Raw genomic sequence first — 15,467 nt, forward strand, 5'->3', positions numbered from 1 at the left:
AATGTTTAGTTTTTAGTATTATTATATTATTTCTAGTTTCACAAATAACAAGGCGTTTAGTGAGTTAATATTGAAAATCTTAAAACAGTTGTAAACAGCTTTGTAAAACAGTTTTAAAATAGTTTTATGCCAGTTATATAAATTTTGTAATAAATAAAACAATTTTCATTTTTAGAGTTTAGAGAGAGCTTGGATCACAGCTTCGTTTTACGTTTCTCTAAATGGAATACATGCTCATGATGGATAAATCCATTTTTGAGTAGTAGAAGTTTGTCGCAATAAATGAGAATATATCGATTTGTTGCTAGACAAAAGGCATCCATGCTGCAACTATTTGTTACGTTTCCTTTTGACTATGAGGACGGTCAATTATCTTTATATAACAAGTAGGTATTGTTATCAAACAGCCTCTGTATGTTTTGGAATAGAACATTTTCTGTCATCGAAAGCCTGGACTCAAAGCTAAATAATAAGGATTCGTATTTTCATCGTTCTTATAAGATTTACCTTAGTCATTGTAAGTATTCGCTTTTAATGTTTTTGTGGAAACTAGCTAATTATGGACTAAATAATCTATCAGTTTTATTTTTGTTTTTGATTTTTAATTAAGTGGTTAATAAATGAGAACGGGTCTTGTTCGAATCACTGTTTCAGAAAGTTACTAGTTTAAAAGTCAAAGTTTATTGTAAATGAAATTATTATCTGGATTCGAACCAGTCAGATATTAAATATTGTTTAATATAAAATGTTTCCAATTCAAGCCATAACATTTTTATGTAAACCAAAAAATTCAATCAGTATAAGTTGTATAGCACAATACACAAAAGAAGACTCAATCCGATCTAAAAAACCTGATTTTAAAAAGGGTGCACTTAAAATGAGGTTTTTTAAGACTAATATCTGTAAATTCTTCTTTTTCAATGATCGGCCAATGCTAGAGGTCTTCATCTGAAACTTGTTGAGGTTGATGAAAGCTTAAAATGAGCATTTTCGCTTGTGATGAAGCTCCATTTTTCCGTCTTTTCTGAGGAGAAGCCGGTGGCTGCTGTCTTCTAGAAATTTTCAAGGGTAGTTTATCCGCAAAGAACTCTGGATTAACTTCGCAGTGAGAGGCAGAGATTGATAAAGAAAGCCAGTACTTTACAAATAGAATTGGGCTTGTGATATACATAGCTCAGTTGAAAAGTCAGTTGCTTCCTGAGCCGATGTCCGTGAGTTCGAGGCCAAGAGTAAACATCGATCGCAGTTGTACCGGATCAGTTTTTCAATGACCGTCCGCCAACTGCATTGCGACTGATATCAACGTCGCGAATGACATAAAGATGGTAAATGGGCTATAATCGAAACAAAAAAAAAATACAAGTAGAATTACTAGTAAATATTATTCAATCAAAAACCAATTAGTTGTCTAATACATTTGTTCTTATCGAATCACAAAAAACGTAAGTGCTTTTATTCAAATCAAAAGAATTCAGCAAATAATGATGTGGACTGATTTGCGATTCTTTTGAAATTTGAATGCGGATGCTACAAAGTTGATTTTGTTTTTTAGACGAATTTAGCTGTGTTAATTTATATCATTTTGAGAGCCTGTATTTCTCAAAGCCATCACTCAAAATCCTTTAAAAACAGGTTATGTTATCTCAAAAAAAAGTAATAATGTTTAAACATGTATGCGTTCTCCTCGATTGTCAAATCATTTGTCAATTAGTTTTGTCATGCCTACATTCACTGTTCCAATAAGACAATTTTTAAACATGGCTGAACGCTTGTTTTAAAAGAGCCGTGAGTGCTTTATTAAAACAGGTACCAAAGCCCTAATGAAAACATAATAGTTTGTGTTTTGTTGGCGTTTAAGCAATTCTTTTGAAAATTTTTTTCAACACTCATAGTGTTTTATTCAAGTTTTAGCAAAACTTTTAGGGCTCTTATAAAACACACGATAAATGAAGCATTTCCTTTGTTACAGTAAAACAGTTTTAAAAATTGGATGCCATGGAAAAGTCAACATAAAACAATAATAAAACTTAAAAAAGCTTGTTGGCTGAATCTGTGTTACTTGGGAAGGTTCTGCTACTGTGGAAAAAAAATTCAACAGTTCTCAATACAAAAACTTTGGGTTTTTCTGTTTTTAAAAGTTTAAAAAATATACTCTTTTATGTATATTTTGCAACCTATGATCTAAAATAAACGATTATACTTTTAGTTCAATTTTATAATCGTTTTGCTTCGTTTTTGTCAGATTTCTCCAACAGACATTCCAGTAAAAACGTTTTTAAGTGACATAAAAAAAATCAAGTTTGGTTAATTTACATACAGCTGAATCCACCAATTTGCCCTCAGTTTCTTTAAAAAGAGAAGTATTGAGAAAAATAGAAACGGAAATTGAAGGAGGATGATTCAGCTACCCAAAATACAGATTTGACGAATTGTAAGTGTGAAAAATTAATAAGTTATTAAAGTTGTGCGCCAGCCGATGGAAGATACCAAGAATATAGTAGAAATATTTCGTACAAAAAACGATTAATATTTAAGTGCATATTTTTTCATGAGTTATCATAATATTAACTTTCTTTCCTTAATAGAAATTATTTCGATCAACAAATGTTTTTTTTTAGATACACGCTATCGTGACTGTCCCATTTCTAAATGAACTATGCTTCAAATTCACAAATAGGAATTTATTTGAATTCAATACAAGTACTGATAATAATAAAAAATAAAGCAATCTAGAAATCGTTGCATTCAGCTTTTAAAGCGGTGAACAAAACAGCAAGCATTAATTATAAAACCTCTCGAGTGTGATAAAAAATAATCACAAATCAAATGTTTAACCATGGGAGGTGTTTGATTCATTCTATTTTTTCTGTTTCCGTGATTTATTCATGCTTGGCTAGCGGTGGTTAACTCCGGTCAGTCACTTTTTGCTTGTTCGCCCGCCATTCGCTTCCCCCCTGATTTAGAAGCGCTCTTTTCATCCATGCACTCTACTGAATTCAGCTGTTTAACCATGTATTTTTAATCACTTCGGTATGAAACTTTTGACATACATTCACAATGGACTTGTTTGAACTAATTGACAACTTTTTTTTTCTCTTTTTTCATTTACAGGTAAATGGACTGTTATCCCGCTGGATGATTATGCTTAGGATACTCGGTTACGATAGGTACAATGGTGAGCATTGTTCAATTTGGATGAATGTAAGTTATAAGAACATTTTTTACTGTCTTTCATACTCAAGGAGTGTTATTTTCTGATAAACATTCTCATTCAAAAATATATTTACCCAAAAATTAAATAATAAGCTTTACAAGCTACAAAATAATCTAATTCTAACAAAGGCGCCAATTTGAGGCACATTTGTAGACCTCATCATGACAATAACATAAATCATTGAAATTATCACTTTAGAAATCCCCGAGAGCTTCCCGGGGGAAATTATTTCCATAAATAATGCATTCTTCCATTCATTGTCATCTCCAATGGCAAACGGATTTAAGCAGAACATATTTGTATGGAAAATGTGAAATCCTCCCACATGTGGCGCCCACCATTTCACCGGCTGTCACAAACGGGCCAACATGATGGCTAATATAAAATCTATTCTTCCGTATTGTGCATCTGAGTTCCAGACGAGCTTTTCTTTGCCGGGTGAGTGCCACTACTCTCGGTGTAAGATACAGAAACTGTGCTATACCTTCACTATAGGTTCTTCTTTACTTACTTCCGCAACACTCCCCTATTTATGGGGACACATTGCCGAGTGAACTGAGCCATAAATAGGACACACGTAAGCAACATTTATGATGCAAACGTACCGTACACACACTCGGCGTCTTCCTTCACAGCCGCTTCTAAATATTGGCTATTTTCCACATAGAACAAGAACCGGAAGACTTTGCTCCGGATCATTTTTCTTCCGATTCCATCGAAGCAAAGAGATGATTCCGCCTCACTGAGGGGGTTCCGTTCTGCCGGGCTTTGCTTCTATGAGCACCAAGATATTCATCTTTACCGCATGCGGCATCCAGCACCACCTACATTCGTCACCATCATCACTCTTCGCAGCTGCTCGAAGAACATAGATTTTTTTTTTTTAAATATGTCTTTATTTGTATCAAATCATGATTACACTTATATTACATTATTGCATTAAACTAGGTGTTCAGCTCAATAATGAACTGTTCATAGCCCTATAAGTAACTAGATTATAAAAATTTATTTATAAGATTTAAATTTGCTGAGCGCAATCAAGTTTTTATTGTAGGAGAACATCCTGTAATAGCAAAAATATTTTATACTTAAAACTAAACACTATCTTAAAATTAAACTAAACATAAAGAGAACGAATCTCTGCGATGGAAGACTGCATCGATTTGCCTCTGAAGTTGGAGATGATTTTGTTGGCCATCTCTTCGATAGATTCAATGCCTGCAATCCGATGAAGATCTTCGGTGCTGTGCCAAGGTGGAAGCCGCAAAATCATTTTCAGAACTTTGTTCTGAATCCTCTGGATGACTTTCTTCCTCGTCGCGCAGCAGCTAGACCAAATCGGAACTGCATACATGATCGCTGGTCGGAAAACTTGTTTGTAGATGAGCATCTTATTTCGCAGACACAACTGGGATTTCCTGTTGATGAGAGAATAAAGAGATTTAGTGTATTTATTACATTTAGATTGAATATCTTCAATGTGATTTTTAAAAGTAAGATTCCGATCAAGTGTAAGTCCCAAGTACTTCACGTGATCAGACCATTCTAATGAAACCCCATTAAAAGTTATGGAATGATTTTCATTAGGTTTTAAAAAATTTGCTCTTGGCTTATGGGGAAATAAAATAAGTTGAGTTTTGGAAGCGTTAGGAGAAATTTTCCACATTTTCAAGTAATTCAAAAAGGAATTTAAATTTTGTTGCAATCTACTGCGTACCACCCGTAAATTTCGACCTTTTGCTGAAAGCAAATATCATCAGCAAATAATCTTCTACCTTTTCCTTCTGGTACATCAGGAAGATCAGAACTAAAAATATTGTATAAAATTGGCCCAAGTATACTGCCTTGAGGGACACCAGCTCTAATGGGTGTCCTTTCAGAGCATGAATTTTGATAGCTTACTTGTAAGGTTCGGCTAGTCAAATAATTTTGAATAATTTTGGTGAGATATACAGGAAAATCAAATCGAGCTAATTTAGCTACTAAACCTTTGTGCCAAACACTGTCAAAAGCTTTTTCAATATCAAGAAGAGCAACACCAGTTGAATAACCTTCAGATTTGCTAGCGTTAATCATATTAGTTACACTCAAAAGTTGATGTGTAGTAGAATGTCCATGACGAAAACCAAATTGTTCATCAGGGAAAATGGAATTCTGATTAATGTGAATCATCATTCTATTCAAAATAACTCTCTCAAATCGTTTACTTAAAGATGGAAGCAAACTAATTGGTCGATAACTTGAAGGCTCTGAAGCACTTTTTCCAGGTTTCAAAATTGGAGTTACTTTGGCATTTTTCCATTTATTGGGAAAATAGGCCAAGTGAAAACATTTGTTGAAAATTTTAACTAAAAAATTTAAAGTGCTTTCAGGCAACTTTTTAAGAAGAATATAGAAAATCCCATTTTCCCCTGGAGCTTTCATATTTTTAAATTTTTTGAAAATCAATTTAAGAAGAACATAGATTGTGAATGGTAAAGTTCTGTGACATTTATGAATGTAACGTTACACGGGGTGATGGTACCTGTAATGGGGCATGTCAATGATTAATTGAATGATTATATCAATATGAAGACATCATTAATAATGAACTATAAACAAGATTAAATTTTAAATTATTTATTTGATTTTTCATTAACTTACTTACTTACTTAACGATCCCGCGTTGATTCTCCGGCACATAGGGCCGTGGTAAAAAATCTCCACTGTTGACGATCCGGATGCCAGCGTCTTCACTTGATCCCAGTCAAGATTCTCGTCGGCAGTTCGTATTTCGGTAGCTAGGCTTCGCCGCCACGAGTTTCTGGGTCTACCTCTTCTTCGATGTCCTTCTGGATTCCATTCTAGCGCCTCTCTGCAAATCTCGTTCTCATCTTTTCGCAGCGTGTGCCCATCCATCTCCACTTACGTTCCCGAATCTTGGTTTCTTGCGCCCTTTGATGACACCGGCGTTGTAGTTCCTCATTTGAGGTTCGCGTCGTTACCGCATATGTGCACCAAGTTTCGCACTCGTTTAGCAATACGGATTTGACGTTTGAGTTAAAGATTCAAATTTAGAGTTCGTAGAGATATCTGAAGTGAGCGCCAGATGTTGCGGAGACTCGCAAATGCAAATCGGGCTTTTCTGATTCGGGTTTCGATGTCTTTCTTGATACCACCATCAGGTGTTATCTGGCTACCAAGATACTTGATAGTCATATAACGCCTGATAAAATTCCTCATTCTTAACCTGTTGCCCAGCTTCCAAGAAACTGAAGGGATTTCCTGTGTTAATCTCCATCGACTTGGTCTTTCCGACATTGACTTTGAGACCTGCTGCCTTGGAGCTTTCGGTGAGGTCGTCGAGTTTGTTCTGCATATCCGGTTGTGTTTGGGCGAGCAAAACAATATCGTCTGCCAGGTCAAGGTCGTTCAGTTGCTCCATTGTTGAAGGATTCCACGGCATTCATCGGTTCGGTGCACAGTCGATCGATTTAACTAGAATCTCATCCATTACGATTAGAAAGAGTAGCGGTGATGAGATACATCACTATCTCACTCTATCAATTACCGAAATTAGATCGGAATTAGGACCTGCCTTGTACTGTGCTTCGATGAGATCGACTTGTTTCTCTGGGACTCCTCGTCGTCTTAGAGCCGCCCAGATGTTTTTATGGTTAAGTATGTCGAATGCTTTTTCGAAATCAACGAACACCAGCAGAAGAGAGTCCTGGAATTTGTTGATTTGTTCCAATATGATAGGGTTGTGATGTGATCCACCCATGATCGTCCGGATCGGAATACAGTTTGTTTTCGGCGGAGTGTAGCGTCAATTTTATCCTGGATCCTGTATAGGACCATCTTGCAGAGTACTTTGAGGGTTGTTCAGATCAACGTTATGCCTCGCCAGTTACCGCACTCTGTCAGATCTCCTTTCTTCTGCACCTTTACGAGGATACCCTGCATCCAGTCGGCCGGGAATATTTCAGTATCCCAAATGTCAGCGAAAAGACGGTGCAACATTTGTGCTGACAAGGCAGAGTCGGCTTCGAGCATCTCAACAGGAATGCAATCGATTTCAGGCGCTTTGTTGGACTTCATGTCTTTGATTGCCGCTTCTATTTCAGCCAGCGAAGGCGCTTCCGAGTTGGCTTTATTTGTGACTAGGAAGAATTGGTCAAAATGCTGCTCTGTTCGATCGGTCAACAGCTGACCTGCTCGGTCTTTTAGCAGCATTCTAGCATTAGTCCTTGCACCACTAAGGCGGTGAGAAATGTCATAAAGTAATAAAGATATCTCAATTGGCGGCAGCTTTTTCTCCCTCTCCGGCTAGGGAGTTTGTCCAGACTCTCTTGTCTCGTCTACATGCTCGTTTAACTGCCTTTTCCAGCTCCGCATACCGTAAGCGGGCGGCTACTTTGGCTGACCCGGTACATGCCTGCTTAATTCCGACTTTCGCCTTTCTCCGATCATCAACCATCCTCCAAGTTTCATCCGACATCCATTCACTTCTTCTTCCACAGACTTTACCGAAAGTACCATGGTGCGTCGTGATGAAGACATTCTTGATTCCACAACACTGTTCTTCGACTGTTCCGTCTGTCGGCAACTCCGAGGCTCGGAGTCAAGCTGTTCAACGTATGCCCTTTTCACCTCTGGGTTCTCCATCCGGTGGACGTCGTATCGACACCCGACTTTCTCCTCGCGCCGTTGGACACGCGCAACTCTTTATTGTATCTCGCCAAAGACGAGGTGATGGTCAGATGCAATGTCTGCGTTTCGCTTGTTGCAGACATATCCGCTGTAGAAAAGAGTCTCCTACTTGAGGAGAAATTTGAGAGCTAACACAGCTTTTCCTTGGTAAATTTATAAGAAAAGACGCTGTTCTCCGAATCAGAGGTGCCAGAGGTGTCCTGATTATTCAGGATTTGTCCTGATTTTTGTGAGGCCAAGAAGTTGACATATTTTGTTGCATAAATTAAGTCATATACAGCATCGTTTTTGGGATGAATAAACCGTAGATGCTTTACACTTTCGTCCCATATTCGGGTGACAGGTGAATTTTTTGGGAGGCCCAGTCACATAAAAAACGTGTGACGCTCTCTTACTCAAGTTAGGCGCTGAGTTTAGCCACACGTTGCCAATCTTATAGTTCTCCTTTTTTTCTTTCTCGCTCCGAGAATTTCTTTGGGCCCGGCTAGTAAAACTACCAAAATGAGCGTGGCGAAAAAACCCGTTATTTCAGATTAATTTATGCAATCTAAGAAGAGCTCCATTTTATTTCCTCTAATCTATTGGTGACTTAAAAAATCCTGGTTTTTTATTTTGTGGAGTCCTGATTTTTTGACAAAACCACCTCGCTCGGCTTCGAACGCCACCTTTGACAGTTATTATTGCAAAAAAAAAATACAAAACAGCAGTGGACATTAGACTGCTGCAAAGATTGACTTTTTGCTCTTATTTTTTTATAGCTTTTGGGTTACCAAGTATCAGTGTAAAATTTGAGATGATTTGGTTGATTCTTGAATAAGCCCAATGCGTTTCAATTTTGTATGGAAATTTATATGAAAGAAGAAATGTTAGCGTATTAAATCATCCAGAAAATTCAAATAAACTTGAAATGAAATGTTTTTCCTATTCTAAGGCTTCCTTTTTTTAATAACCTGAGAAGAAGCTAAGTATTCCATGAAAAAAGTTATAACCATTTAAAAACAAAAATTTTGAATTCAAAGAAAATAATTTATAAATGACAGGTTTGCTAGCAAGAGCTTTCACAAATAAGAAGATTTTTTTCTCAAGGTATAAAGATCAACAAATTCATTGGCTATGCAAAGCAGTTTTTCGCAATTTTTTTATTTTCATCCTACGGTTAAACAGCTTGTAAATGATCATTAAAAAACACTTTAGTTAAAAAAGTATATTTTGATTTTTTTTTGCAAAATTTCAAATGTTTTTTCAAAGGTAAAAGTTAGGTTTAGGTTTTTGTTTATAAGAAATGTACTGAGAGAATCAAAAAACATTTAAAATCAAAATATATTTTTTTTTAACTTTCAGTACATCTCTGGAGTTTTTTGACTGAAAAATTTTGTTATCCGATACAAATTTCCATACAAAATTAAAACCAAATGAATATTTGAAATCAGCACCTCAAAACCAATCAAAATTAGCTCTTATTCTTTGCAGTTCGGAATTTCATTGATTTGGTTGACTTGTGCTATTAATCACGAGAATGCACTTATCTTGGTTCTTAAGTTTATACATACAGCTTCAAGACATGATCAATAAACGTTTTAAACTATTTTAATCCCTAATCTATCATGTTATTCGATGATCAAGATTCGATCTCAAGGTAGTTGGTAAAGAAGACAAAGATGCCTTCGACTACGCTGAAACTTGCGTAGAGAGGCCGTAGTGAGAGAAACCTGAACACCCCTCATTTTGAAGGTGTGTGTGTAGAATGTTGCTCCTATTTTGATTTTGGAATTCACTCTTAAGTTGTCAAAATGCTTTCCAAGGAGGAAGAGCAGCGTATCATAATTTTGCTCGAGCATCGCGAAAATCCGAGCTACTCGCACGCAAAGCTCCGGGACAGGAGTTTTATACGGCAAAAGGAAGGGGAAAGGTAGCAGATATTTTCAAGCACATGAAACTGTCAAAGTTCGCTAAGAAATATCGGGTTTGGCAAGCCATCTGAACCTGTGGCTTGAAAAGCAGCATTTTCATAGCTTCCGGGACTGTCAACCAAGAAATTTACGTGAAAGTGTGTTTGAATAAACGTCACGGTTGTTCCGTACTGTTTTGGCCGGATTTGGCATCTTGCCATTACGGTAAAAAGGCCATGTAGTGGTACGCCGCCAACAACTTGCAGATGATTCCCAAGGACAAGAACCCTCCCAAGACGCCAGAGCCCCGCCCAATTGAGAAATACTGGGCTATTGTCAAGCAGATCCTAAAGAAGACCAAAAAACTGCTAAGGACGAGCAACAGTTCAAGGCAAACTGGCTTTCTGCGATGAAGAAGGTGGACAAGGTGGCTGAACAAATCTAATGGCAGGGGTTAAGAGTAAGGCCCGGCAATTCGGATTTGGAAAAGCGGAAGCCTAACTGAAAATTTTCCTGAATTTTATACTAATCAAACTTGAAACAGAAATTTAATTAAATATTTTAAATAAACGACTTACCGATTTACACGCGTTTTCCCTTGACCAAATTTTGACCGTATCACCCTCTATGCCGATTCTTGGTAAAAAATTTCGTAAAAAACCGGTATGAATTCCGGAAAATCGGTATAAATACCGAAAATCGGTATAAATACCGGAAAATCGATATGTGTGGCGTCGCTGTGTGTATGACTAAAACACTAGGGAGATCTTGGCTAGAATTTTTTATCTCCCACTCAGATGTGAGAACTCTCACACTTGCCGTCTGTGTTACCAGATTGTGTTTTGGCCGTCTGGTAGAATTTTTGTTTTTTCGCAGAATTTTTATATTTTTTCGATAATTCGTAGAAAATCCGTAGGAAATCTTGAAAATCCGAAGATCTCGAGCATCGATCTGTAGATCCGTAGAAGTGCTTAAAATCCCTAGACCTGGCTATGCTGCTTGCTGTCCGAGTAGCTTACAGCTCTTGTAAACTCGGGTAATGGGCAGTAATGCGGGATGCCTCATTAAAATCGGTATTTTCAAGCCTGAAAAATCGGTATTTGGTATGAAAATTTCAAAAATCAGTGCGAATACCGATTTTCTTTCGAAGCGAAAGCGAAATAATTGTGAATGAAAACAATTAATTAGAAATAGATATCAGTTGTGTAGCTGAAGATGCTATTCACTACGTTGAGAATTGCTGGCTTATTAAGGCACTACACAGCAAAAAAATTCTAAAAGTACACGGAATCTAAAACACGAGTGATCTATTTTTTCTTGAGTGTAATTACAAAAAGATGTAATTTTAAACTTCTTTCGATGTAATATTAGTCTATTTTCCAAAATTGAATATAAATAAACTGTTTTGATTTAATTTTACACTGCATCATGCAAAAATCAACCGGTCAATGAAATTTATATCACAAACAGTGTAAAATTATATCTGTTTGATTTAAAATTGAATGCAAATATTTAAATTGTGCCTTTTTATATTTCAAGTTAGTTTGCGCGTCGGGCACAAAGTAAACAAGTCGGAAAATTATTCGGAAACGAGTCATTCAAAGGCGTAGCTACAGGAGCACTTTAAGAGTCTTTAAAGTAGTAAGTTTATGAGACGTGAAATAAAGAATATGGTTGAAACTGATAAGTTTTCTCTCCATTACAGCAAGGTCAGATTTTTCGCAGCGGCTGATATCCGGCCAGTGATTATCCGGAGAAACTTTTGTCAGAACAATTCAAGTGTGCAGGATGCTGACCGAAAAATTATGATTTCCGGAACCATTCGAGGATGCTGATCATGCTGATTCGAAAAACATCCCCGTGTTGGGATTCATAGGATGCAACAACAATATCAGCCTGACGCTTTCCGAATGGTTTTTTTATGTTCAGTTTTGGAAATAAATGTGAATTAAAAAGGATACATGCGGCGTATTTATTCAAGACACAAGCAAAAACCTTAATATTTAGAAAAAATATCAATATTTACGATAATAAATTTTAAAATTTACATCCCTGTGTATTTTTACACGACGGCTTTTGTGATCCAATCTCGTGCATTGATTTCGATCTAAATTTACACGCCTCAAAAATTACATCCTCGAAAAAAATACACCGTGATAGAATTTTACATCAAAATCGATGTTCCGTTTTCGTGCATCGTTTTCGATCTAAATTTACACGAATTTTTCTTGCTGTGTAGGATGAATTAACAATAGTTCTCGTTAAATTTTCAAATTATTTTTTGTCTTTACGAATCTTCCGAAAATCGGTATGAAATCGGTATAATTTGCCAAAAATCGATATTCGGTACATACCGATTCTTGGTCGAAAATTTTCTCAAAAATCGGTATAAATACAGGTAAATCGGTATGTTTGGCATCGCTGATAATGAGTTAAGCACGATCAGTGAAAGATGATGACACTCGGAAGCCGAATCGAAAACAGTGTTGTTTTCTCTCTGCTTCATGTTGTTTAGGAGGAACCGACCAACCATGCTCCTAACATTTCTATCCATCTTTATAAATTTTCAATTCTGATAATCTTTCTTGAAAAATATACATTTCACCGATACACTGAAATTAAAATTTACAAAAATATTTCCCAAATATTTTATTTTTGGCATGGTTTCAACCCGTAACCAGTTTGATTAAGTTCATTCATAAGGTGTTGGCATATGCTCAATGTGATTAACCACAATAAATTTAATTTTTCCTCTTTCTCAAATCCCAAGTTCGACAAGCCCTTTCAAGTAGTCCTTCCCAAACATCCGAACATAGCCGCTCTTCCAGAACGATGATGGAAAATGCAAAATCCTACTGCCTGGCGTTGGCTGACTGGCACAACCTGAACGTTTTGCGTTATTATATTGGGATAAATTGAATTTCTTGCCTTGTTTGGCACACAAAGCGGTAAGAATCGAGTTCTATCGAGAGAGCCAGGCAGACAGACAGTAACTTATATAGTCTTATTCTTATTTCTTTCCGCCCTTTCTATACAATACATATTTCCTCAATGACGACGCCAAGTGGTGAGGGTTCAGTGAAAATGATGAACGTCTTCATTTTCCCTCGGCATATTGGGGGAAAACCCACAAAATCAATTTAAAATTTTCGGGTCAGAAAATGAAGGGAAGGGAGTTTGGTTTTACAAACTCAAGTGTAGTGTTTGATTTTTACTCAAGAAAATTTAAATCTTGGCAAGAAAAATAATGCTGAAGACAGAAACTTACTACCTCAAGCAAGGATAAACAAATTATTGAAAAGTTGTCTATAAAAACACTTTCGTATGAATACAGATCTCATAGCATTGAAAATCTGTGTGTTTTCAGTTTACAAACACTGTTATCAAAATAAAAAGGCTGTGAAATTTTATTCAAAAAACCTATTTTCTTCGCCTTTAAACAAAAAAATACCAAACAACTTTTCCATTACCTTCATTGAATAAGGTCATTTATATGCAAATTCTTACGACAGCTTTCTTGACACCAAAAATCTTGTTACTGGGGGCGGAATACTCTAAGTAGTGAAAAAAGCACCCAACGAAATAACAATCACCCAACACGCGTATGTTTGTAGTTGGAAAACTGTGACAGAATTTTTCTTCCCTTTTTGTATCTCCCTTGACGGTTAAGATTTTTCCGGATCTGGAACACAAATCCGAGTAAGACATCTTGTCAGGTAGCATGTCGAACATCAGTAGAGTTAGGTGCGAAGATTTTTTCTGTCGTCTTGGCGCGTACCTCTCGAGGATTCTCCCCTGCGAAAAGAATCATGTTTTTCAATTTATAGTGCCATTTTCTCGGTTTGCCGTTGTTGATTCTCTGGAAAGAAAACCAACAAAAAAGACAAATATTCTTTCATGTTTATGGAAGCTAGCTTTTAAACATGAGGAGGGAAAGTAACAATCAAACAACTAGATACTACGAATCTGTAAGTTGATGTTCTTTTTTGGTTGGAAAATTTCCGCTTTCTACCATGCAACTGTTTTCCGAGACAACTTCAACAACTGAGTTTAGGAAAACTCAATTTCCGAGAAGTTTGTGTTCTATTTTCCATATCCTTGTGCTAATACGTAAACATCATTACTCGGAAAAGGCGAGCTGAAGCCACAGTTATTTTTTCCCACTTTAAACGCGATCCTTCCTTTGCGTAATTCCCTCTACGAGGAACGCAGAAAAAATGTCTTCCAAGGATCAAGCACAGAACTCAACTGATAGGACCAAAGTGCAGAAAAAAACATAATGTTTGCAAATACGACAAGTTTATTCGGTCGCCTTTTTCCATCAGCCTCCCATCTACTTCTTTCCATTTCCCCGAAGATGTAGGTAGGTGGAATCAACAAAATAAAATAAAAAGTAGAAATTGCATAAACAAGATACTTAGTGTATTGGCACGACGACGTTGAGAGTTCGGAAGTATTTGATGCACAAGTTTTCTTTGCCTCCGATTCCTTCCTAATAATAGCAGCAGCAGCAGCAGTTTTCCCGCTGCGATGAGTTTTTTATCCAGTTGAAGATTGTGTGCGATTGAAGTTTTTCTGCTTGTTGAATCAGAAAAGTTGTACTCCAACAATTTTCTCCCGCTTCTTTGATGACGACGATGATGCTGCTGATCAAACTAATCCGGAAATAATTGCAAACAGGTTGAGAGAGCAAAAAAAACTGTTTAAGCACTTTGTTTATGGTTTTTTTGTTCAATTTGATGAACAAAGTTAAAACTGAACAAAACGAGCGTTTTAAACTTTTAGTTCCTTCTGTTTTTAAGTCTTATCAACAACAGGACTGTTTAAATTTAATACAACAGAAGCAAACAATGAATGGAAATAAAAATTTGTTAATACATTTGTTAGCAATAAAAACAACTTTCATTCTAATGATTTTTTAAATTCAAAAAAACTCTCGTTTTAAAATATGAAAAAGCTAACATGCTTGAGCTTGAACAAAATTCATATATGGCATCTCTAAGAGTAAGCTTGCCAGATTTTCCGGATTTATCAAAGTTTGTCCGAGTATGTTATACAAAATTTAGGAAAAGTCCAGCCTGGTTTTGCCCGGACTTATTTACTTCAAATGAATAAAAAAACAAATTCTCGCGTGAGTTCTCATTACGCAGCATACTGTTTTGTTTCATAAAACAAAATGTAAGCAAAGAGCTTTATTACGAAAAAAAAACCAAAAACTGATATAAACTAGTTGCAACTTCTTTCATTTAGAATATTTGTTGTCTGAACAACATATTCTATATGCAAAATACAAATTTTAAAATTGTTCTGATAACTTTTGCAGCTGTTTTCTGTGAATTCTTTAAATGTTTTATACGACGTAATGAATGCTCACGCGAGAATTGTGTTGTAATTTTTTTTTTTATCCAAAACGAACTTTTTTGAGCAACTTTTATAAATAGCATTATGAAAGTTTTTCTGGAAGCCTTAATTCCTTTTAAAAAATTGCTGTTGACTTTTGATGCGAAAAATATGTTATTCAAGATTTTTTCCTTGATTTTTATGAGACATTCCTGGGTTATGACTAAATTTGCTCGAATATTGTCGAGTTTCAAGATGAAATAACCCGGATTTGTTCGATAGTTTTTTTTAAGGATATTATTGTAAGAGCCAAAGCTTTTATTGTTATGAAT

General features: G+C 36.1%; 1 protein-coding gene across 3 annotated transcripts in view; it reads left to right on the forward strand.

The window, feature by feature from the left end:
- Window positions 1-15,467, forward strand: part of LOC129751445 (uncharacterized) — a 561,460-nt gene that overhangs the window by 453,299 nt on the left and 92,694 nt on the right. The window lies entirely within an intron of this gene.

This window comes from Uranotaenia lowii, chromosome 3 (genome assembly GCF_029784155.1).
Source record: "Uranotaenia lowii strain MFRU-FL chromosome 3, ASM2978415v1, whole genome shotgun sequence".
Classification (NCBI taxonomy): Eukaryota; Metazoa; Arthropoda; class Insecta; order Diptera; family Culicidae; genus Uranotaenia; species Uranotaenia lowii.